The 23,492-nt window shown below is 43.6% G+C and overlaps 1 protein-coding gene across 11 annotated transcripts in view; it reads right to left on the bottom strand.

The window, feature by feature from the left end:
• Positions 1-23,492, bottom strand: part of KCNIP1 (potassium voltage-gated channel interacting protein 1) — a 204,308-nt gene that overhangs the window by 61,875 nt on the left and 118,941 nt on the right. Inside the window, exon 1 of one of the 11 annotated variants that reach the window (XM_015876312.3) lies at positions 4,441-4,593. The exons of 8 other annotated variants lie outside the window; for them this stretch is intronic. The gene's annotated coding sequence lies outside the window, so the exon portion shown is untranslated. Of the gene's footprint in view, positions 1-4,093; positions 4,187-4,440; positions 4,594-23,492 lie in introns of those variants that run through there. 2 more of the 11 variants (XM_085518943.1, XM_015876313.3) reach the window with 2 other exon arrangements.

Raw genomic sequence — 23,492 nt, 5'->3', positions numbered from 1 at the left:
TAAGTTTCTGAGAAAGAAATGGTTGTTAAATTCTTACCTTATAAGCTATGCTGTATGGTATCATAGGTTGGGTGTCCAGGGCAGTAATTGCACCTCTCAGTGCCTCACTAGTCAACTTCACCTCACTCTATTTTTTTTCTTCAGATTCATAGCCAAGCCATTAACACAAGAAGTGCCTTCTCTTCCCAAAGTACCAACCATATCCTTAATACAGGCACTGTCAGCAGTTTTTTGTGCTTTAAATGTAATGAAACCTTCAGTACAACAACCAGCTTTCTGCTTGCTGAATAAGCATCCAAGGGGCAATGGCACCAGCTTCACCCCATGCTCAGTGATGCACTCCTGGAGCTGTTCCTAAAGATGGAGCTCCATCATGCTACTGGGTTACAGGCAGAGAATGGCACATGTGGTGTGATGAAGCAACTTAGCTACAGCCATGAACCTGCATGGACAGAACTAGCAGCAGAAAGAGAGGCTCCTAAACCTCTCCTTGGTGTCCTGCTAGCCTTACAAAGCCATGCTGCTCATAGATCCAGCAAAAGAAACAAACAACACTCAGCCCAGGAAGCAGCTGAGCCTCTCACATGAAAACAAACTAAGGTGTGAAGGTGACCTTAGTGCCTCCTTGTCTAATAACCCCTCATTGTTGCCAATGAAGCATGAAATTAGGGGGAAGAAAGACAGCTGCTACAGGCTGGCATAGCTGTCAGGACACTGTTTGCAAAGAAATGCTTAGAGATTCTCATTTTCTTCCTGAAGCTTTAATCAAATCGATTACACCACACTGCTGGTGTAATCAGCCTCAGCCCTTTCTGAATGACAGTGGAGACCTGTTGCAGATACCCTGCCTGGAAACCTTTTTTTATGTTAAATAAGAAAAAAAAGAGGTGAAGGGTATTAATGGTGAGAGGAAAACCATACAATGCATAGCAGAGCCAGAAGAAAGCAAAGCAAGTTTTCAGAACTTTCAAGGAATAATAGCATGAAGAATATTTCCTTCAGAAGTGAGCATATAGTGATAAGATCTGCCAGAGAGAGAAAACTGGGATGTCCAGTCCTGAGCAGACAGACACCTGTTTGTGACAAGCAGCAATCAGTCATTGAACAGAATGGTGTCTTGGTCACAAGCAAGGCTCAAGTGTGCTACAGCTGTTCAATAAACCTGTGCAGAATCCAGTGGGAAGGATTCCCTTCACTGGAAGAACTGGTCTAGGACACATCACATAACACGCATTAAGACCTTAAGAAAGGTTATCTATTCATAGAGGAAAACAACCCATTTGTTTGGAACCCGTGGTCTGAAGGACATACCACACACTTGAAGGCAGCCTGTTTATTTGAAGGTATTTTCCCTTCATCACAGCTCTAAACAGAACCTTGAAGAACCGCATACGCAAGCTGCTGCTTAACAAGCAGGCTGTGCAAAGCTCCCTAGCTTGTCATATGTCTTGAAGCACTCATTTTTCCATAGCGTTCTCCATTAGAGTCTTGCTTCGTGAGAAAAACCTTTTCAAAGTTACTCAGTGGCACATCTCAGCTTTCTCCCTTTGTCCTCTCAGACATTAGAGCTGTAAGCAGCTACGCAAAAGATAGTAAATATGCCCTCTGCAGCTATGCAGAATGCAGAAACACACAGCCCAGGCTCACACACCATGCAGCCATCACAGCACTGCGGCCATGGGCCTCATTCTCCTGCAAAGACTGGAAATAGTGCTGTGAACTGAACTGTTATCTCACTATAGGAAGTCTTTCTTCCCACAGGAAGCTTGATTTAATGCCAGTCCCCTTGTGAACGGGACTGAAGTTCTGTAAAGCCTGAACAGTATTTGAAAAGAACAAATGTTTACAATTTGCCATCACAACAAACACCAGAACAAGTGCCTCAGAACAAACTGAGTTTGTTTCTGGCTTTGGCAAGAACTGAGCTCGATCTCCATGACATGGCACTCAATGCACACCTCTGAACTGGGAAGAAATCGTTTTAAAAGCCTGTGAAATCCTCATTATATAAACCACTACCGAGCACCCGACTTCCACCTCAGGGGAAAAAAAAATGTTCAAAGAACAGCTGATAAAATGAGGTTGCAACACAAATCTTCAATTTTTACATAAATTACTTAACAGAAATCTTATGAATAATACTCTTTGTCTTGCAGACATTTCTTATTGCCAGGACCATGTCGTGGGCTTCATAAATCACAGGGCTGCCCAGGCACCTTGATGTAGGTACTGCTTTCCATCATTGGAACAAATAGGGCCACAGGCAGCTGGCTGACATTTCAAGGACCGCAATGGCTGAGCCTGCTCTGAGATTTCAAGTGTGCTGCTCTTCAGCACCCAGCATCATATTGATGCTTTTGAAACCATGCCTGACAAATATCCAAATCTACAGCAGGAGAAGCACAAAATTCTGACTCCGTGGTTAAAGCTGAGAAAAAATTCTGCCTCGTATTTCATTTCATTCAAAATCAAAGATGCCTATATAGGTGAACACCAGCACAATCAGTCTCCTAGCCCACGGGTACTCAGAGAACCATAGTTAAAAACAAGCATTCGTACGTGTCAAACAGGTGCTGAAATACAAGCCTGCCTTTTATTGCAATGAAATATGATGGATGACATTTCTACATCTATACCCTCTGCCATTAATAGATCCAGAGTGTCTTCAATAAGAGGAACTCCCACACAGCCTTGTGACATGGCAGCATGCTTTTTCCATTGATAATGTGTGATGTGCCTGATTAGCCATGATACTTACTGCTCTTGGGGGCAATTAATATATTGTTTTAAGTACCTGGAGAATGCTTCTTGTTGCAGAACTCCCCAAGTAGGGAGTGGTAAGGATATCTGAGAGTGTGGAGGAGGCCTACAGCTGGATGCCACTTGTTCAGCATGTTGTTCATGAAAAGGCACAGAAAATTTTCACATGTAATGACAAAAATCAATGGCTCACACCTGTATCAGGGGAGGGGAAGGAGCCAAGCATAAAAGGCTGTTCAGCATTTATATAACGTTTTACTGTTTGATCTAAACAGTAATTGAAACGAGGTAACAAAATGCATACAATGCAGAGCAGCTGCAAAACTAATCAATGAATATGAGGACAGCGAGTAGCTTACATGAGTGTTCAGATGAAATATTAAAGAAGTCTGTATTTGCAAAGTGAACAGCTTAAAGCTTCAGAAATGACTGCAAAAGAAGGTGCGCTGTGTGCCATTTTCTGTACCTTTACCATCCAGTACTTGCCGTGTTACCTGGCATTGCAGTGACACAGCTATGAACAGGTATCACAACACATGTGTAAGAAATACTGCTAAAAGGTTTTTGTTACTGGCACTGGAACGCAAAGTGGAATCAGAAACCAGGAGGACAGTATGAGCAACTAAATAAGCCATTGTTTGATTGACCCCAACAACACTTGAATTAGATGGGAGATGAATTTAACTATTCCTGGAGGTAATGGGAGAAGAGAGGATGAAAAAAGTCTAAGAACATCATACAATACACATGACACCATCTCAGTGTAGTCTGCTCATTCTGATGCAAGGAAGCTTGCAAGGTCAGGTGGTTGCTTTTTTTTTTCTGCAGGAATTATCACAAAGCAATGTTCAGGTGGGAAGCAAAGCATGCCAGATCAACAGCTGCATCTCACTGACTGAAAGCGAGATCCTAATGCCAGTTGCTTAATGAGAGAGAATCAGTTCTGGATGATCTACAAAGTAAGCTTTTCAGTGCGAGACCTGTTAACTTGGCTCTATTCAAAAGCAGACATTTTCACACCTGAGAAACTGTTGTAGTTGGAGAACCCATTTCTGTGTTCACAGAGGAAGTTTTATAGGAAGTTGTGTTGTCCTATATGCTATCAAAAGTGTATCTTGTTTTATCTCCACCTGCTCTTGGTTTTAGAATGAACTGGAGAAACAGCATACAAAATAATTCTCAAGAGCACGTATTTATGTGGCATTCCCATCTGAAACAACAGGGAGATTCCACTGAGTCTGCGTATCTGTATTGATCTGCAGTTTCATCATCCAGTCCAGTTTCATTTCAGCTTACAGTATTAGAGCTCAAAAACAAATGACAGAACTCTGACCTTGTTAACAGGCTGGAACACCTTGGAGAAGGCTTACTTTGTTCACTCCCATTCCCAAAGTGCACAGTTCAAACACACCAAGCCAGACTTACCTGCAAGAAAACAGAATACAGGTTTGGGGTTACAGCTCGAAGCTTAACAACAGTCTGTCACTAACCAACAAAAAGAAATAATGCATCCTTGAAAAATTTCACCACACTTAATGCTAAAATGATGGAGAGAAACACTTTCTCCTTTTACACAGTGTTACAAATCTAAAAGGGAAACATAGTGGAAGGGCAACACAAGAGCATAGTAACAAAGAGACTAGCACGAATGAAACAGTGTTACAAGGGAAAAGTGCTCACCTATCTCTGAATATCCAGGCACACAGGGAAAACTCAACAAAGGAAAAATCAACAACCAAAAACCCTTCCCCAGAGGCAGTCACCCCTTCAGTGAGTTCTAAGAGAGCTGCAGCCAGGCTCCACCCCTTCCAGTTGCACAGATGAATTGCCTTCACCTGTGCTCCCAGGGCGAACTGGGTCCTTTCCCCAGGTTATCAATCAGTGCTTCAGGTCATGACTCAACAGTTCCCATACGCACTGTAAATTCATTAACAGTGATTTAATAACCTTGGTAGCAGGAACTGTCCCAGGAGAGATGGCAGGCTGCTGTTTCTAGTGTAAGTGCTCCCTGTGGTATGTCCCACCCCAGCTCTCACAGATTTCTAACACAAGTGCATCAATATGACCCACAGATACAACAGCAGAAGGGAAATCATTAACCACTGCTGCTGCTGTGTGATATGGTGTTGTGATATTCCGCTCAGTGGTGAGTGGAAGGTAAAAGCAAAGAAACTGATCTTTGCCTTTTGCCTTTCACAGCCATCAGAGAATCACAGAATGGTTTGGGTTGGAAAGGACCTTAGAGATCATATACTTCCACCCCCCTGCTATAGGCAAGGACACCTCCCACTAGACCAGGCTGCTCATCCACCCTGACCTGGAATGCCTCTGGGGATGGGAGCTGAGTTTAACTTACTTGCTTTGTAGCTTTACCACTGCTACACTGCTGAAAGACACAAACCTAATATGTAACTGGGATGGAAACTCTAATATAAGACTGAAAGGGATCTTATCCCCACCTGGTGGCTTTGACATAATTGTCAAGAAACAAAAGCAAAGGAGCCAGGAGTCAGCTCGGAAGCGCTGTTTTCTCCATATTGCATTTCAACCTTGCTAGAATGGAAAACCACTATTCAGTATTTATCAGACAATGACAATTAATGGTCGACATCGTTTACGCTTTCTGAGATTCACAAGGTCCGAACTTAATGAAGGACCCAACAGTCTTTTAAACAGCAAAGCACCACTGCACGTTTGTCGCTTCGGTGAGCGCCTCTCCGGGGCTGCTTTCCTGATGCAGTGCAGGCAGACAGCGGGCTCCTGCTGCCCTCTGCTGTCCCTGCGCCGTACAAACAGACGCCCTGCATCCACATCCTGCCGCTCCGAAAAAGCAATAGGTGTTACACAGGGAAGCAGAAATACTGCGCTAGTCGGACAAATTTAGGTTTATCCCTACAAGGAATTATCCTCCTTTTCTGGTGAATGAATGACTTCTTCCCTGCTGGCTCGTTTTTTAGCCTGGTCCTGTGCCTTCAAGATTTTGTTCTTGAAGAGCATCTTGTCTTCCAGACACCACTGCCCTTAAGAACTGCCTTCTAAGACCTTGTCAGTCAGGTCCCTAAGTAGGTCGAAAGCAGCCCCACAGAAGTCCTAAGTAGCAGATCTGCTGACTGTCCTTGCTTCCCCACGAACTGAGAACACTATTATCTTGTGATCGCTGTGCTGGAGATGGCCCCCAGCCAACACATCATCCACCAGATCTTTCCTGTTAACAATTAACAGTCAAGTGGGTCACCTTGCCTGGTTTGTTAATGGGTTTTTCTCTGTAGAAATCCTCTTCATACACCAAATTTATACTTTGCATCAACATGAAAATGGAAACCATAACTGACATTTAATATATGCTGCTCATCTCTAACTCTTGATTGAGATGAGACAATGGCAATCAAGCACTCCAAGATGGAATGGATTTGAGTAGACTCCCATCAGGTCCTTCACTACCACTGAGATGTGAATGCAAAACACAGAGCCTTATCAGCAAACATTTTCCCAGTTCAAACTGTTCTGAAGGCCTGTGTTAGGAGCATCCTCTGATCTGTTCTAATTGTGCGGAACTGGTGCTCATTTGTGAATAGCTTTCAAGTAGACATTGTTCTGTTGGGATGGATGAAACTTTCCTAATACAGTTGATACCAAAGGGAAATACATATCCAGCCACAGTGGATAAATTAAACACAGCATTTCCCAAAGCATTCCATGTAATTAAGGGCAAGCCTGTGCTCACCCTTTGGGAGCTGTCTCATGGAGAGCCAGCCTTGAGTGGGAAGTGCTGCCAAATTAATTCTGTAATGCTGTGAATGGTACTACAAGCTGCATGCATTTTTGAGCTAAATTAATTTCTGCTGTAGCTGACCTGCAGCTGAAGAATGTTGCTTACCGGGCTGGGAATAGCTTGTTTGTTGGATCTATAAAATATTGTTATTTCAACAGTCCAATGAGCTCCTCTGACACAAGTTCTTTTTCCCCTGAAGGCTTTTCTCTGTAACTGGAGTTATTGATACTTCTAGCTTAAAACAGGAAATCATCACTGCATTAGCAACCACCAAAAAGGCCTTCAGTCTCTAGAGACTGTTTTCTGGCATGCCATTGACTGGGCTTTTTAAAGACAGGAATACTGTTAAGCTCTTCTTTTTAAAGCACAGTAATGTGCAATGTATTTTTATATAGTCTATATAGACTATATATAGACTTTTATAAGGTCTATAGTACCTTCCCTATCTTCACAGCACTTCTTTGGATGTTCTCTAATAGCTTTATGTCTTTCTTATATTGTGGCACCCAAACTTGCACCCAGTGCTGAAGATGAGGTCTCACCAGTGCAGAGTGGGACAATCCCCTCCCTTGACTGGTTGGCAGTGCTGGGCATAAAGGGAAATTATTAACAGGAAAGTTCTGTTTGTTAAATATGAATCCATGTTGGTTGTGATCAATGACTTCATTATCTTCCAAGTAGTTTCCAATGACTCCCAGAATAATCTCCATAATGTTGCCAGGCACCAAAGTGAGACTGACAGGTCTGTAATCAGCAGGATTTTCTTCCTTGCCCTTCTTGAAAACTGGGATATTTGCCAGCTTTCACTTATCCGGGACCTCTCCAGATTCCCAAGGCAGATGAAAAATCTAGGAGGGCACCTTGCCTAATTAGCTCCCTCAGTACTTATTCCAAGAAACTATCATCAAGTGTCTTAGAGACCTCCTTAACCTATTTATATCAGCTGTACTGTATTCCCAGTTAATGTCTGGGAAGTTGAAGTCACCCATAAGGAGAAGGGAGGCAGATCTAGAGGTATCTCTTCATTCCTTAAAAAATGGTTCATCAGCGCTGTCATCATCACCAAATCTTGCATTCTATTTGCAAGCCTTGGACTGTATCTTTCCCAGCATTCCCTTTCAGCACAGTGCCAAATGACAGAAAAGAAATGGCTACAATAAACACACCCATAACTCACACCTTACCAAACACTGCGATGCCTCGTCAATATAAAAGATTAAAGCTCTTGATGCCAGTGTAACATGTTAGAGGCATCAATATCTATGGATATCTATGGATGCCTCAGCACGCTGCTCTGCTGCAGGATGCAGCACTACCATTTCAGCAAACCCATCCTACTGGATTTGGTTTTGATGCTGCAGCACTAAGTCCACTCCTGGGGTCCTCTGCTAAGTGTCTCAAATCCAAAACAAGAAGATATTCAGTGGATTCATCTTTCTATGGGAAATAACATTTCAGCTTTCTAAACGTGTCCGTGTAAAACTGTAATGTTATCTGTTCAAAATGAATTTCATAGGCAGAAGAGGCAAGGAAGAGAATCAAATTGTCTTTATTACTGGCAATCAGAGCTACACTGAGAACAGATTCCCAGGCAGCTAATCAGATGAAAGCAATGGTTCTCATTCCAGGGAGATTAACAGGACAGTACTGGGGGGCAGAACACAGCAATATTCTCAGCAAGAAGGTGTGCAATGTAACTGTCCCCCCACACCATTTGGTAAATTATTGTCTTGATGTCATAACTTGCAAGAATGTCTGTGTACTTCTGAATATGCAAAATGCTGGTGGCGTGGTACAAGGTTTGTTATGCAAAATACCTGCTGGGTAGTGACTATCAATCAGAAACAGACCCATCATAATTTACCAGTACTGAAGGGACAAAAGAGAGCAGCTCCCCTCACATCTGGAAAGCAGAGAACTTTCTTGCTTTTAAGACTCAGTGTACCTTCCTGTGATCTTACTGAAGACTTTTCCACTAATTTAATAGTACACAACTACGTGAAATCATGATGTTTGCACTGAAAACATTCCACTTGAGAAACGTGTGATTAGAGTGCTAATGAAGTGATCTCTCGAGTTGCAAACTCATTTATAGCAAACATGAACCTGTCAAAACTGGCTTCGCCTTTACAAGAATCTGCATGACCTCCATATTAATTTTAAATTTATAGAGCAATTCAAGAAACTGTTATTTCCAGGACAGCACTGCTTTGGCAAGATTCAACATCAATATTAAACTAGTAGCAAAGACTGAGAAGGTTCATAATCAGTGCAGACTCAGTGAATCCAGATGCAGCTCTCTCTTCTAGTAGTGGTATGGCCAGTTTTGGCTGTAGTCATTGTACTACACAGACTAGCAGCAACAGCAATATTTCCTATCCAAGTTTACCCATAGTTTTCCAGTGTCTGCATTGGATGTAGGAAGCATTGGGAGCATTTAGAGCATGCTGATAAAGCTGAACTCCTGACAAAAGAGCACTGCCCTGGTTAGAGTACCATTGTCCAGACCTTGGAAAGCTAATCTTTGAATATTCCTCATGATTTATTCTTAAACATAACTGATGCTACTCATGTGCGCTGTTCAATGTACAATGTACAGTGCTGATCATTTTAGTATCTCGATGAATAAATAGGAATTCAAGTCAACAATTTAAAAAATGCAATGTTATCATAATACGCCACCTCCATTAACAGATTCTGAAGTGCTGTTAAAATCCAAGCTGAATATAAGCTCAGTTCCAAGATCAAAAAGCAGCCCATGTTCAGATGTGCGTAACACCAGACAGCACTCTTCATACCAGTCTTTTTCAACACATGCATTAAGCGTCCTAATTAGTGAACAGTTCATTTCCTTAAGCATTTAATTTCCAACCCTAATCAGCAGGCTTAGCAAGCTGAAGTCAAGACCCCATTAAACCTCCATCTCATATTTCTTGGGTTTACGCAGCAAACCTCAGTAGCTGCAATTTGTTCTCATCTCTTAATCAGCAGATAAAAAATCACCTTCTTTGGGAGGGTTCTGCAAGAGCTACCAAGGGCCCTGTGTGGTTTCTCTAACTGAAGTTAGTCTGAGACATTTGGAGTTCCCCTAAAGATGTGTGCAGGATGAATCAACAGCAATGAGGCCTTCCTGCGCCAACCAAAGGTACCTTCAAGTACAAAGCCATGGCAGCAGTGGCTGCCAGTCAGCCCTCACCGTGACAGCCAGTGTGTGTAGCTCAGAGGAAATGTTCCATCCTTTGAATGATTTTTGTGGCTTTTCTCTGAATGCAGCCCAATGAATCCACATCCCTCGTGTGCTGAGCACTCCACATCTGGATGCAGTGCTCCAGGTGAGGTCTCATAGTGCAGAGCAGAGGGGCAGATCCCCTCCCTCACCCCACAGCCAAGCTGTAGTTTGCTTTCTGGGTTGTGGGGGCACATTCCTGGCTCATGTCCAGATTACCATCCACATGTACCCCAAGACCTTGCTCTTGATTTCCTTGAATCTCATGAGACTCACCCTGTCCCACTGCTGAGCCTGTCTAGGTCTCTCTGGATGCCATCCTGCCTCTCATGTGTACTGACCACACCACACAACTTGGGGTCATCTGCAAACTGCTGAGGGTGCACTCGATCCCACTGTTGATGTCACTGATAAAGATGTTAAAGAGCACTGGTCCTAGTACTGACCCCTTATGGACACCACTTGTCACTGATCTCCATCCAGGCATTGACCCACTGACCAGCACTCTGGGTACAATCTCACAACCAGTTCCTAGTCCATTAAACAGTCCACCTCTCAAATCCATAGCTAAAAATATTGCCTTTATATACAATTAAGTGACCTTCCTGCTCTCATGTTATCTGACAAACTGCATAGCAACCTCCAGGATGACTCATTCCTTTTAATATTATAATACAACATTCTCTAAATTATTTAATTGTCAAAATGAATGCGCACGGAGCTTATGCAATCCTCAGCCACAGCCTCAGCCAAGAGGTTCTTGCACAAGGTGGGTTGATGAGGAGCTCATACAGATGGAAAGCAATTCCACAACCCAGCAGCTGTGTTCTCAAATGGCGCTTTTAAAAATTAAAGAACCTGACAGTAAGTTGCTTCCTCTTTGCAGGCTCTTTAGACCATCCTATGTAATTAAATGCTGTTATATCCAGCTATGAAAAATACAGATCGGTCTCAAAAATCCTACTGAGAGGCTACTGCCCCTGATTAAACTCTGCAGGGCTTTTAAAATCTAAGTTCTAACCTCAGCTTCTTGCAGCTCAAAAGCTTCAGCAAGTTTGCAACAACATTAATCAGCGTGAAATAATGAGGCTGTGAGAGGCAGCATGTGATTTCTTTATTTCACCTTATCATTATCATTTAAAATTTTAATGTCAAGAACTTGACAAGTGTTTGAGCAAGAGGAATCACTGTCTCAACAGCAATTAAGGTCCGGCAGAGAAACGTGCTCGATCCCAAAGAAAAGCAATGAATCTGTCCTGTCACCACAATGCAACCCAAATCTCTGCTGGGCACTGCTGACAGCACAAAGGGCTGGTTCAGAAGCCCCAGGCCTCATCTCAGCTGATATTAAGACAGGGGTTGATGTCACGAGCAGGTATGATGCCAAGCAGGGAGAACCCAAACCACTGGAAGCAGCAGGGCATCTGTCTGGCAGGAACTAGGAGCAGTCCCTTAAATCATTTCGAAATAGCCACAAGAACCACAGAAATGCTCATTCCCTGTCTCAGCAAGAATCTAACCCATGTTTTTGGCAGTGCTGCCAACACTGCCATGAGGCTCCTTTAATATTTCAAACCATTTGACATGTATTTCATACTTCCAGAATTCTTGCTTATATTATATTAAACAGTTCATTTGCACTGAATCCTACTGAGAAATGGTAGATTCGTAGTGAAAAATCCCCACCTCCAATATAGAACTGCCAGCATATGGGCTGTTAAGGTGAACTGAAGTCCAGGGCTGCAAATCTTGGATGCTCAGCAGTGAGGATAAGCCCTGACTGCTCACACACAGACAGCTGTTCCCTGGTTGATGTCAGTTCTGCTTTCAGCATCACCACCCCAGGAGCAACAGGAGACTTGGAAACTATGTCAGGTTAGACTCCCAGCTAAGTGATGTGCACCTGCTTCAGGCTCTAAGTGGCTGTGTGCATTATAGATGTGATGTTGAAAAGACAGAATTAGACTGGAGTGAATGCTTTAACGAGCAATTTCAGCCTCTCATTGATCAAAGAGTAGTTGAGGCTGGAAGGGACCTCTGGAGCCAAGTTATTAATGGAGGGTTAATTTGCACAAGGTTGTTTGTTTTCTATACAGCACAATCCTCTCTGATTGTTCAATGGTTAAACAGAGCTTCTGTTTTTCAAAGGCAAATATTTTTCCTGTGCCCTTCACACTCTAACTCGGCCTCTGAGCTCAGCCTCTGAGCTCAGCCTGGACTACCAAAGTACTTCCAAGCCTTCTCTTATTTTTCACCTAGCAGCTCTGCTGCTGGCCCTGGATCCATGCTGGGATGTGGCAGAGAAGCTACGGCCATGGCCTGGTCAGTGGTCACCCCACAGCTTTGGGAGACCTCAGGTGTGTGGTTTGGAGGAATGACGGTGCCTGTGTGCTCAGGGACCCCTCTATGGAGAGGTGAAGCAGCTGCAGCTGCAAAGAGGAGTGCTCAGCATCACATGAAAAACCCAGAAAGCCTCTCCAAATGCAGGAGGTTTAGCTACTCCCAGTCTAGTCCAACCCATAGTATATCAGGATAATCCTTGCATTTTATGCCCTTTCCTCCTGTTATTTTAAAGTCATTAGCCATGATATAAAAGGTCTTTCTTTTAAAAATGAAATTACTAGCTCTATTATAGCAGAAACTTACAGAAAATCGAGACTTGTAGGGCTGACTGAACTTGAGCTATTAAAATGATGACAGATTTATTGATGATGGACCATTATACTCCTGCACTACAGAAACAGATGTCCCAGTGCTCCTTGCTTGCTAAGGACATAAGTTAAAGATCATTGTATTTAATTCCACAATTTATTTTAATTTGCCTGTTGGTTTAAACCCCAGAAATGGGGTATCTGTAAATGAATTAGCAGCTTTCCATGTGACAAATCTATTTACATCATCTTCGTACCAATGTGTAAAGAACTTCAGCCAAGTAAAAAGCTTCAGAAAGAGACACATGAGCATGTTCACATGGAAACTTTGTCCTGCAGCTCAGCCCTATATGGGACAGAAAGCCTGTGCTGTGCTGGGAACTAGGTGGGTATAGGTTTTAATACAACAGGTGGGTGTAAAGTCAACCCAAACGGGACACAGACCAGAAAAGGCACTGTTTGCCTGTTCTCCACACTAGAGGCTGAGCTATGGGACAAGGAAGCATTCTGAGCAGTGTGTGCCCAAGCAACATGCAGTATGGGAGCATTGCACAGAGGTGGCAGAGCACAAAGCAGCTCAGGGCTGCTGCAATTATCCCCAAGGAGGTTTACACTGGAACAGCTGAGTGCATTTAGAGGGCAGCTTACATTGGGCCTTACAAATGCGATTATTTTACACCATCAGGCAGAGCCTTAAAAGCCTTTCCCATTTACCACCTACTGTGTCTCCTGTTAGCAAATCATGCAGCACTTCTCGTCACTCGACCTGGAATGCTCTCACTCAATATGCTTATTTCCACCAATTATAAAATACCAGTTGTCTTTTAAAAATGATTTCCCTAAAACAAACTCATTAAGGCCACCAAGACACAATTTAAGCAGCACTGCAGTTCAGTTTCAAACCCCTGCAGACATTCGGAAGCTTCACCCAGATGCACAGAGATGGACAAGCCAAGAACATGCCTGCAATCCCACAGCCAGGGGAGGTGGGACCACTCCTGCTGCTAAGCCCAGACCAGAGGGATGTGCAGATTCCCCTCCAGACAAACAGCTCATTAACCAGTGAGTACAGCACTGAAGCTCATGCTGATGATTTCCATGAACAAACATTAATATAGCTCTGAGCTGCTATAGATGATGCTACAAAATACACAGTACAGATTCCCATGCTGCTGCTGAAATTAAAGGCAGCCTCATTCTCTGGAACATGATTGCTTCAGGAATTGTCAGTTGACTTCATTTTCATCTTGCTTATGTTGCTCCTTACTAAGTTTTCATATATGTATACAGACACATATACACACATATATGTACAGGTTAATATCCAAACACATACATATACACCCACACAAACATTTCAAATAGCCTAACCTCCTTACAAAAGGCACTGGGAACTTCATTTTTCTGCCCACGCAGCTCACAAGTAGCTGATGAATAGAACAGAGAATTACGTGCCCTGCTGGAACGCAGCACCTCACTGCTCTGAACCAATTCCAGTGCCTCTCTTCTCAAAAGACTTCAGCTCCCACCGGTAAACCAAAACCATCCAAACCCAATGCCTGCACATTGTCTGAGCCCAGAACCCATATTTGAGCAGCAGGCCAGGGCCACACAGATCTTTCAGCACCCAGCACTGCTATGCATGCACTCCACATGGGATAGATGTAGGAAGGACCAGCCTGGTCAGAGGCAACTAGTTGCTTTTGAAGGACAGTGCTGTCTGCTTCTCAATCCAAACAGCATGGGATGTACCAAGAGTAATGTGACCAAACACAGGATGCCAAACTGCTGCATCCTCTGGGATCTTAATTTCTCTTTGAACCACTGGCTGAAGAATTAAATACCAAAATGCAGACTGGGTTATTGAGAAGTCAGTGGAAAACTAGAATTAGTAGTTTGCAGGTTGTGGTTAACCACTAGAACAGTAATGAAAGGATGGGCCTGGCAGCTGTTACTTGTTCCTTAGTGCCAGCTGTGCTGTGAGAGAAGCACACTCTGCCTCCCCCAGCTTACCAGCTAGAGAGTGCAAGAAAATAATAACAAGAGGAGACAACCACACAGCGGGAGCCCTCAGAGTAAGATGCAAATCCCTACCCTTGCATACTGCAAAGGTAATGGCACGATGTATGCAGATTAGTGCTTGTGAGCCTCAGAATAAATGGATTTTCAGAAGGGATTTGACTAATGAGTAAGTGAAACTCTTCTCACAAAAGAGTTAATGCCTAAAAAGCCATCTTGAAGCAATGAATTCCTTTTATTTCCTTCTTTATTAAGCCTTTGGTGTTCTGCTGCCTGCAGTAACAGCAGAGGTGTGTCCCACCCTGCATGCAGCTGGGGGTACCTCACCTTTTTCCTTGTAGAAATAGCCCTTTTTTGCCTCAGTTCTCCCTGCGTACAGTAAGGATGGTTTATCTGCACAGCACAGCACACATGACCTGCTCCACCATAGCCAGGAGTTTCACCCATCCCACAGTCTCTGTGCTGAGCATCACTTGTGTTGTAAGTATATATATATAAAAATATACATATATTCAAGTATCTATAAAACAATCATTTCTTTCTTCACTTTCTGTCCTAGTAAGTGGTTTTTATCTCAACCTATGAATTCAGCTTTTATTTTCCCCTGATTACAACCCCCATCCCACTGAGACTGCAGGGCTCCCCAGGGCTCAGAACTACTTCATGTACAAACTTCTACAAGCTCACATGTGAAGCTGAGAAACTGTGGTTCAAAATGGCTCTATTGAGATATTTTAAATCTTTCTAAAATAGATCAACATTGTGCTACTGAAATATGGCCAGTTCATACCCTGAAGCACCAAATATCCAGTGCTCCAACCCATCATTCGGTCCCCACTGGTGGCCTGAAGGCCATTACCAGGAGAGGAATTCTCCCCCTTCTGCCACTGTCACCTCTGCCAAGAAGGATGACAAGCATGAGGAGAACACGTGTTTTCCAAAAGACATTGGATATGTGCTGCCAAGTGAATTTTCATCAATCACTAATGAATAACATGAGGGAAGGACCTTCTAGTAGCACAGGCACAGAGCATCCAGCACTGAAGTAGGTGACTGTACATAATGATTTTTCTCAAGTTAAGGTAAACACCATATGTGACCATGTGCAGAGCATCAGCTTGCAGCCTGAAGGAGGGCTGGTAGGAAAATCAATCAATCAAGCCCTGAACCTCATATTTGGGATGTGGGGAGGCTTCTGCAATCCTCTCTGTAACTCATGTTCATGTCAAGAGTGCCCAGAGGCTGTTGGGGTTGTGAAAATGTGGCTTCAGTCTGTGTGAACCAAAATCAGTCAACACTCTACCCTCTGTGCTCCAACCTAAGAATCTGCACCAACCTGCTTACCTGTGAACATAACCTAGAGCTATCAGCAACCCAAGCACGATGCAACCCACATGAAACCTGCTGTGAAACCAGACTGAATACATTTACAGAAATGAAAACCAGGGTGTTTAAATTATTTACCAGAATCTCTCTGTGGCACTAAGTTGTGACACCCAGAGGACAAGAGGAGCAAGGACCCTGAGAGCAAGGCTGCTCTGTGTGCCTGCTGCACGTGGCCTGCACTGATGGATGGCTCCGAATCCCCACCGAGTGCACAGTAATTATGGGAAAACAGCGTGCACCCGCATTAATTGTGGCAGCCAGCAGAGCCAGAGTGATTCACTGCTGTTTGTGGAACTCTCATTGCTGGCAGAGAAGGAAAGCCTTGAGCCACAGACAATATGAGGCTCTATATATATGCTGTTGCTTTCTAATGCATACATAAGTCCCTGTAAGGGTCAATGTCATCCACAGCTCTGCTCTTGATGTGAGCAAACCTATTTCATGAAGACACGCATGTTAATACTGAGCGTGTCTCAGCATCCAAACAGGGCTCTTAACTGTCTCAGAGAAGATAGAAGAGATGGGTCTATATTAAACATATTTACTGTCTGCAGTACCACAGAGGTCTCCTGCAGTCTAGCAGTTACGTGACACATCTTTGGTCCTGTTGTAGGAAGGAAAGAACATTGGTCATTAAAAAACCCATCCTGTGTTTCTAGGTAAGCAGCTCAGATCAAATCAAATGAGCATGGGAAATGTGAAAGCAATAAGAGAAAAAGCAGAATCAGCCATTCTGCATCTGCAGATTCAAGTTTTAAATTGTCTTTTGATTGATGATACTTCTTTTTGTGTCTTTTTCTCACAACCAACTGATTAGAAGCCAGGGGGAGAGGGGGGTGGTGGGTTTTGCAGGCAGATGCCGACATGATTCAGTGCTGGAAGCAGCGTGGCTGCTGAGCACCGTGCTGCAGCGTAATGCCTGCAGCAGGATGAGCAGCACAGCTCTCCTGCATCCCCTCCCAGCACATGCTCAGCTATGTCACAAGTGCAGCTCAACTCCAGTTTTAGGTATAAGAGTTCATTTCCAAGACTTTCTACCAGACTCAGCCTGTTACAGATCTCCCCAAGCCCTCACCCATGAATACACCCATACTGGAAGAACCTTAAAAGAACAGTTATCCAATGAAGCAGCTGCTGAAGTTTTACTTGCAAGCAAGATTTGCGCAGAAGGAACTGAGGCCCTTGTGATTTCTATTCACAGCATGTCTTAGAAGAAGCCAAATTAAAACCCAGATCATTAAGGAGCTCCCATAATCACATGCATCACTCCGTATTAGCTGCAGAGAGCAGTATGACTCACTGGCTAACAGAGGCAGATCTATTCAAAAAACAGGAAAAATTCTATCCTAAGAAAATTATTCCCTGAGATGTAGCTTTACTTTAGAGAAAGCACCAATTCCAAACAAATCACTTCTATCATTCGTGCTGCCAACACAAGAAATTCTAAGTCAGGATCTTTTAACCATGTACTCCTCTGGATTTCCTTCCTGGCTCACCCACAGTGCATCAATTCAGGATTCAAAAGAACCACATCTACCTTTATTTTTCACAGAGTACGTGTTTTAGGCGTTGATGAGTTCAACAGTAGATACACTGAGCACGATAACCTTAAAACAACTATTAAAATATCATCCCTCCAGGCACCTGTCCCCTATACAGCCACTTTACCATGTGACAGAAGGATCCATCCCTCAAGGGAGCAAACCCATGCACTGACAGAACTAGCACACGTTTGAACAGCATTTGTAAGGTCGTTTTAGGTCAGAAAAGTGAAATGGAAAAGCAGAACTGATTGCAGCGTGCACCAAAGGGTCCGGCTGTCTCAGACAGTTCATTTCATGAAGATCGTAGTGCTAAAATGGGGCGGTTTTGCTCTAGGAAGAGCAGGCAGCTGGAGTAGCAATTTAGTGCAGGTGGTGGCAGGTCATAGCCCTGCTGGAGCGCAGCTCACCACTGCAAGGCCTGCAGCCTTCACAAAGAGCTCCATTTCCTTACGGACCTGGTACAAATTGGTGCATTTAGCTCAAGACTAAAATTGATGAGTGGTCAGGCTGGAAAAGGTGACATTTCTAACCTTAGGACAGTTTAGACTGAGGTTCAAGAGCAGTAACCTCAGATGTCTCATTCAAGAGTTTTTTTCTAACGCTGTTGATTTTTAATGTAGCTGCAAGCTGAGACATCTGCCACAAGAATTTCCACTCCTGCTCTCACTTCCCCTAGGGCCATACTGAAGAAAAGAGACTTGCAGTGCTCTGCAGACCTTCTATGTTTCTTTCTCCTTAGCAGCATGCAAGAGTGCAGCAGAGCACAGGGAGGGATGCAGCCCATCTATCTTGAAGTGTAGAACAAGGGAGAGCACTGCAGAACAAGGGAGCCAAAATTAAAGGCCTGGATTGCTGCATAGAAACACCAGAGGACAGGAGCATGCAATTGTGAGCAATTTGCTCCAGCAGACAGTGTCAAATAGAGCCATGCAACAGCTGGGTGCTCACAGCAGAGACAGCCATGCATTGCATGGCAATGGGCACAGTGCTGGAGCTGTGTGGTCTGATTGATCACAGTGCAGTCAGGACATTATATATATATATAAAACTAGATGATCATCATGGTCCCTTTTAACCTGGTGTAGTGAGTGGAAAGCTGCAACTGTATTCCATGGTATATGAGATCAGAGCACTCCCAGGCACAGGACATTTAGTAACATCTTCCCTTTTCTAAGATGTACCTGGAAAACATCCAGGCAGCCACTTGTTGCAGCTTTAATGCCATTTATATATTAATGTTCTCTGGAATTAAAATGATGGGCGAAATACAGAAAACAACTGGTGACTCCAGGATACATCAATACAACTTCATGAAAACAGCATTTGGAGCTAATTACAAGAGCTATGGGTTAGAACAGCATTAAGCTGCCAGAAATCCCTAGATAGTTACTTGTTCATCATGAAATGAAACTGAGCAATTGAGTGGGGAAATGTGGCGGTAATAGCAATCATGCCTGGAATATTCATGGAGAAGTTTATCAAAAGACTCTGTGGAAAATAAAGAATTAACATTTATAGGCCTTGAACATGTCCGTATACTCTGCTAATCTCACTGTGGGCTGCATCATCTTGATGAGGTAATAAGTTCGGGAGCACAGAGCAGGCAGATCCACCTGATCATTAGCTGGTTCTGAGGTTGGTGTCACTGGCAGAATTTTGGGTTATTTTCTTTTATATTTACCTCTGAGCAACAGGTGTGAGGTTCTGGGGCTGAAGAGGAAAGGTAACAGTCAAGACTCAGGAAGCAACCAGTACAATAAGATCCAACTAAGGAACCATGTTAGAACTGGTACCACCTAAACAAGGCAAGGAGTCTTAGCAATTGAAAACTCCTTCATAGAATCACAGAGTCATAGAATGGCCTGGGTAAAAAAGGACCATAATGATCATCTAGTTTTGCCTGACATTGGTCCCTTTGCAAGAGAACAGCCACAAAAGTGGAGAGAGAAAAATCTCACTATAGGCAAGAACCTTTATCCACTTTCGACCATGGTCTCCTGCTGTAAAATCAAGTACAGAGATTATTTCAGGATTAAGTATGATGAGTTTCATGAGTGCAGCCCTGAGCTTTATTACTACCCAACACTGCCCATCTTCATTGCAGGGCAGTTGGAATAGATGGCCTTCAGAGGTCCCTTCCAACTCTAAGGATTCTATAATGCTATGACTAGAAGGGCCCTGCAGTCCCAAACTGATCAGAAAGCAGTAGGTTACCAACAGAGATATGGTTACACAGCCACCACAAACTTTCTTGATGATTTAGTCCATTGTGGCAAGAAAGAAGAAAAGCAATATATAAATAAATGACTAATTTCCAGATTAACTTTGGTTTTCCTTTCAGGAAGGTGAGTTATAAACCTGGATGACTGGATACACTTGCTAACAAGAACTGAGCATCCCCTGGGGCGGCTGCTGGACAAGTGCACTAAGCCAGCAAAGCACCTGCTGCAGCCTTTGCTGCTGCCCTGTGCACTGTGCTTCCATGCAGGATGCTGAGGGCTCTCCTTGCTGTTCTGCAGTTGCCTGAAGTCACTGGAAAGTTGTTAGGCCGCTTTAACTTGTAAGCTATTGATAAGCATTTAATGTTAATGAGATGTTACTGCTGAGTAATTCTGGCATTACACTTCATCTGAACCCTGCTCTGACTAGAACGAACAACATTGTTCACTTCAGCTCTTGAAACAGCACATGCAGGGATGGATGCTTCAGCAGCCCATTTGTATTCATTCAGATTGTCACAACTGAATTCTGCTTATGAGACAGCCTGAGGTACATGATTGATGGTCACATCTTTTAAAACATGATGAACTTTGGGAAATAAATCAATTGAAGCTACTATAGCAGAGAAAACAAGCATTGGGTATCCTTAAAGTGGGCTGCGTGCTGTCATTTTATTATTTAATGTATCACAACTGGAAAAGCAATTTTGAAAAGTCTCTGTGATGAGCACTACCTGGTAATAGCTACTCCATTTGCCAAACAAACTTTGAAGTAGCATCCACAGAATTAACTACAGTCAGTAAGTAAAAGAACAGTAGATACGAGAGGACATATATCATGCAAATATAAATACAGGGCCTAAATCACACAGACACTCCACTATGTTATAGAGTAAATCTCTGTGATAAAGTGACATATGAAGCATAGAAGGGGCTGGGAGCTGGGAGCAGCCTGCTGGTACCACTGCCTGGCACTGCCCAGGACAACCTCCTCTGCTCCCTGTTTTAAGTTAGAGCTTTGTAGAACCAGAGCAGCCTAGTCTGGTGGTTGGCAACAGGAGGGTTGAAACTAGATGATCTTTGAGGTTTTTTTCAACTCAGGCCATTCTATGATTCTATGACTCGTTTGCAGGTGATGGAAAAATCAATTTGAAACCAGTGTCCCTGTTGGAAGACCACAGTATAAGCGGGAACACCAATCATGGTTTTTATGTATCTATTACAGCTAAAGTGCAGGCCACAGTACTAAAGGGGAGAACTTCTTCAATAAAACCAAGGATAAGCAAGGGCTGAAGCATTGCTGAGTCAGCTATTAGGAGCACAAATCCAGCTCTTCACCTTAAACTGTGTCCAGTTGAAACCAAGCACTACACACTACCTCTGTCCCAGGGGTCTCCTTGCTCCCCTCAGCCTCCAGAAAGGACTGTCTGGGGACAGCACTGTTACTGCCACTCTGAGTACTCACACTTGCCATATTTACAGCCAAAAGGTTTTGTCATGCTGTTTTCAGGGCTGGGCAGGTAGCGGAATCTTGAATCAATGACAGCTCTCATGTATATTCCTATTTTCCTCTTATCTCTAGCTAATGTTTAAACATGGTTAGCTATGAAGTGAAGGAAAAAGAGAAAGGGATTTCCCTGAATGTCATTAGCAAGTAATTTACTTCTCTGCTATGAAGTGATCATGTTGACTTTTCCTTTGTACCACAGGAGAACAAGGATGGAGGAAAGCAGAGTGTCAAATGTTTTCAAAAGCACAAAATACTATGTTGAAACTATACACAGAGTTACAAAATTACAAATCTGTACCAAGAGGTTTGAAAGCATTAAATGGGAAACAGAAGATCTACAGGTATATAAAAATGTATGTGGAATTAAAATTAATAAGAACTATTGTCCTTTACCTCGTGCATGCAGAAAGAAGTGATTAGATCTTACAGAATCTGCGTTGAGCTGGATATAACGTTTCCTGCATTCCTTAGCTGAAGTTTCACACTAGCTCAGAAGATAAGAGCAGTGATTTAGCATCGCTTTCAGACAGGAGAGTAAGAGACTGTCAGTGTGATCTCAACATGTCAACACTGTGCCTTTATCACCACTCCTCTTGAGACACAGAGGAAGCACGTTATGCACTGGGGTCATTTTGATTGCAAACCTGTTTTCTTCTAATCTGTTTCAGTCAATTACACGCCAAGTCTCAGAAGACCACTTGGTTCAATGAATGTCCAAAGAAACGTGGAGATGGCAAGAGCTGGTATTGCAAACAGTGCCATAACCTGGAAAACACTCTGTCTGGACTCCCTACAAATCTCAGAGCCATGGAGAGTGGTGGATGGGAGCAGCCAGGTGCAACCCCTTAACCCTTGGACTATGCTGCTGCCCTATGGAAGTTACCAGGATTCAATAAGGCCTCTGGATCCCAGGAGGGACTGCAATCCAGAAGAGAAATATTTCCTGGTCTTGGTGACTTGTTACCCCCATCACTGGCTGCACAGCAGATGAATTTCAAAGCAAAACCCACTCATTCTGCATGGAGAGGGGATGGCGCAGCCCTTGGCCAGCAGTGCAGCATGAGCACTGCAGCATGTTGGACAGCCCAGAGCAGAATTTGGATCTGCAACTACCGCTCACAGCCTTGTACACCCACAGGGCACCAAGCACTGTGCGACTCACTGCAAGGTGCTGAGCTGTGCCACTCCATCCCAGAGTATTGGCAGTGCCATCTGGCAGCAGCTCGTGCCTCCCTGATTCTCTGCAGTTATAAATGGATCAGAGACCTGTCAGGCTGCCAAGTGAACCATCATTATCATTCACAATATCATTTAGCACATACTCCACATGGCAGTCAATTGCTTGCGTTATAATCACCTCGTAAAACTGTGACTCCATAGATATAATACCCCTGCGAGACAGTCTTTACCTGTTACATTAAACTTAAAGATATTTAAAATGTCAGAAGATCTTTCATCTGAATCACACTGCTGTCTAACACAGTCAGTCAGCCAGCACTGGAAGCGGGTTCATAGTTCTCAACAAGGAGGCAGGAGGAAGATGCTTTCCTGCATTTATTCACAGATGTCTGATTTGTTTTCAGATGGGAGAAACCAACCTTGTTGTGTGCAACTGGGAGTCTTTCTATTACTACACCTCTACCTCTGAGAGACCTTGTGAAGACTAAGCAGCCTGTCAAGGTATGAGGCTTCCTCTTCTATGTTGTCTTCACTTTTGGTATTGACAACCTCCACCTGTTGGCATGAGCCCCTCTTCAGCTGTCATTTCCCACTCCGGTAGGGCTTGGATCCTTTAATCCAAGTGTTGCCCACCTCATCTCAGTAAAGACATGACCTGCAGCACATGGTGGACCCCTGAGGATCTCAGTCTCTATATCCAGTGCTGATGGCACCGCTTCAGAGACTACTAAAGCAGGCCAAGATGCTCCTTCCCTAGAATGAAATCCGACACAAATAGCTAGCTGGGTCTTTGTCAGCAGCTCCTCGCTTCCTCCTGCCCAGGGGCAAAGCCATAAATAAGGTCGGTGCTCTCAGGAAATGTGACAGTTATTATTCAATAACTGAATTATAGGCTTATTCTTGAGAAGGAATAACAGCAGGCTGAAAGGGAAGAGAAGGTGGTGTTTCACTTCACAGGGGATGAAATACCTCAAAGAAATATTAAATCTGTGATAGGAAACATTGGTGAGCATTTTGTACTTTGGCAACTTTCTTTTCTTTTGGTATTATGACTTCCAGTGTTCAGAAGTGTTTGTGAATCACAGAACATGTGACAGCAGGCGCAGTAAAAATGCATTTCACTGTCACACTGCATCTCCACAACATGCAGGAGGTTTGGGATATGGGGACTGGCAGGAGGGCTGCACCCGCGTGCTCTGCCTTATGTTCAATTAGAACCAAAGCTC

Source organism: Coturnix japonica, chromosome 18 (genome assembly GCF_054131305.1).
Source record: "Coturnix japonica strain WE chromosome 18, WE-NBRP24, whole genome shotgun sequence".
In the NCBI taxonomy this organism is placed as follows: domain Eukaryota; kingdom Metazoa; phylum Chordata; class Aves; order Galliformes; family Phasianidae; genus Coturnix; species Coturnix japonica.
Note: the sequence above shows the minus strand (reverse complement) of the source record. Positions and strands in the feature narration are given on the sequence as shown.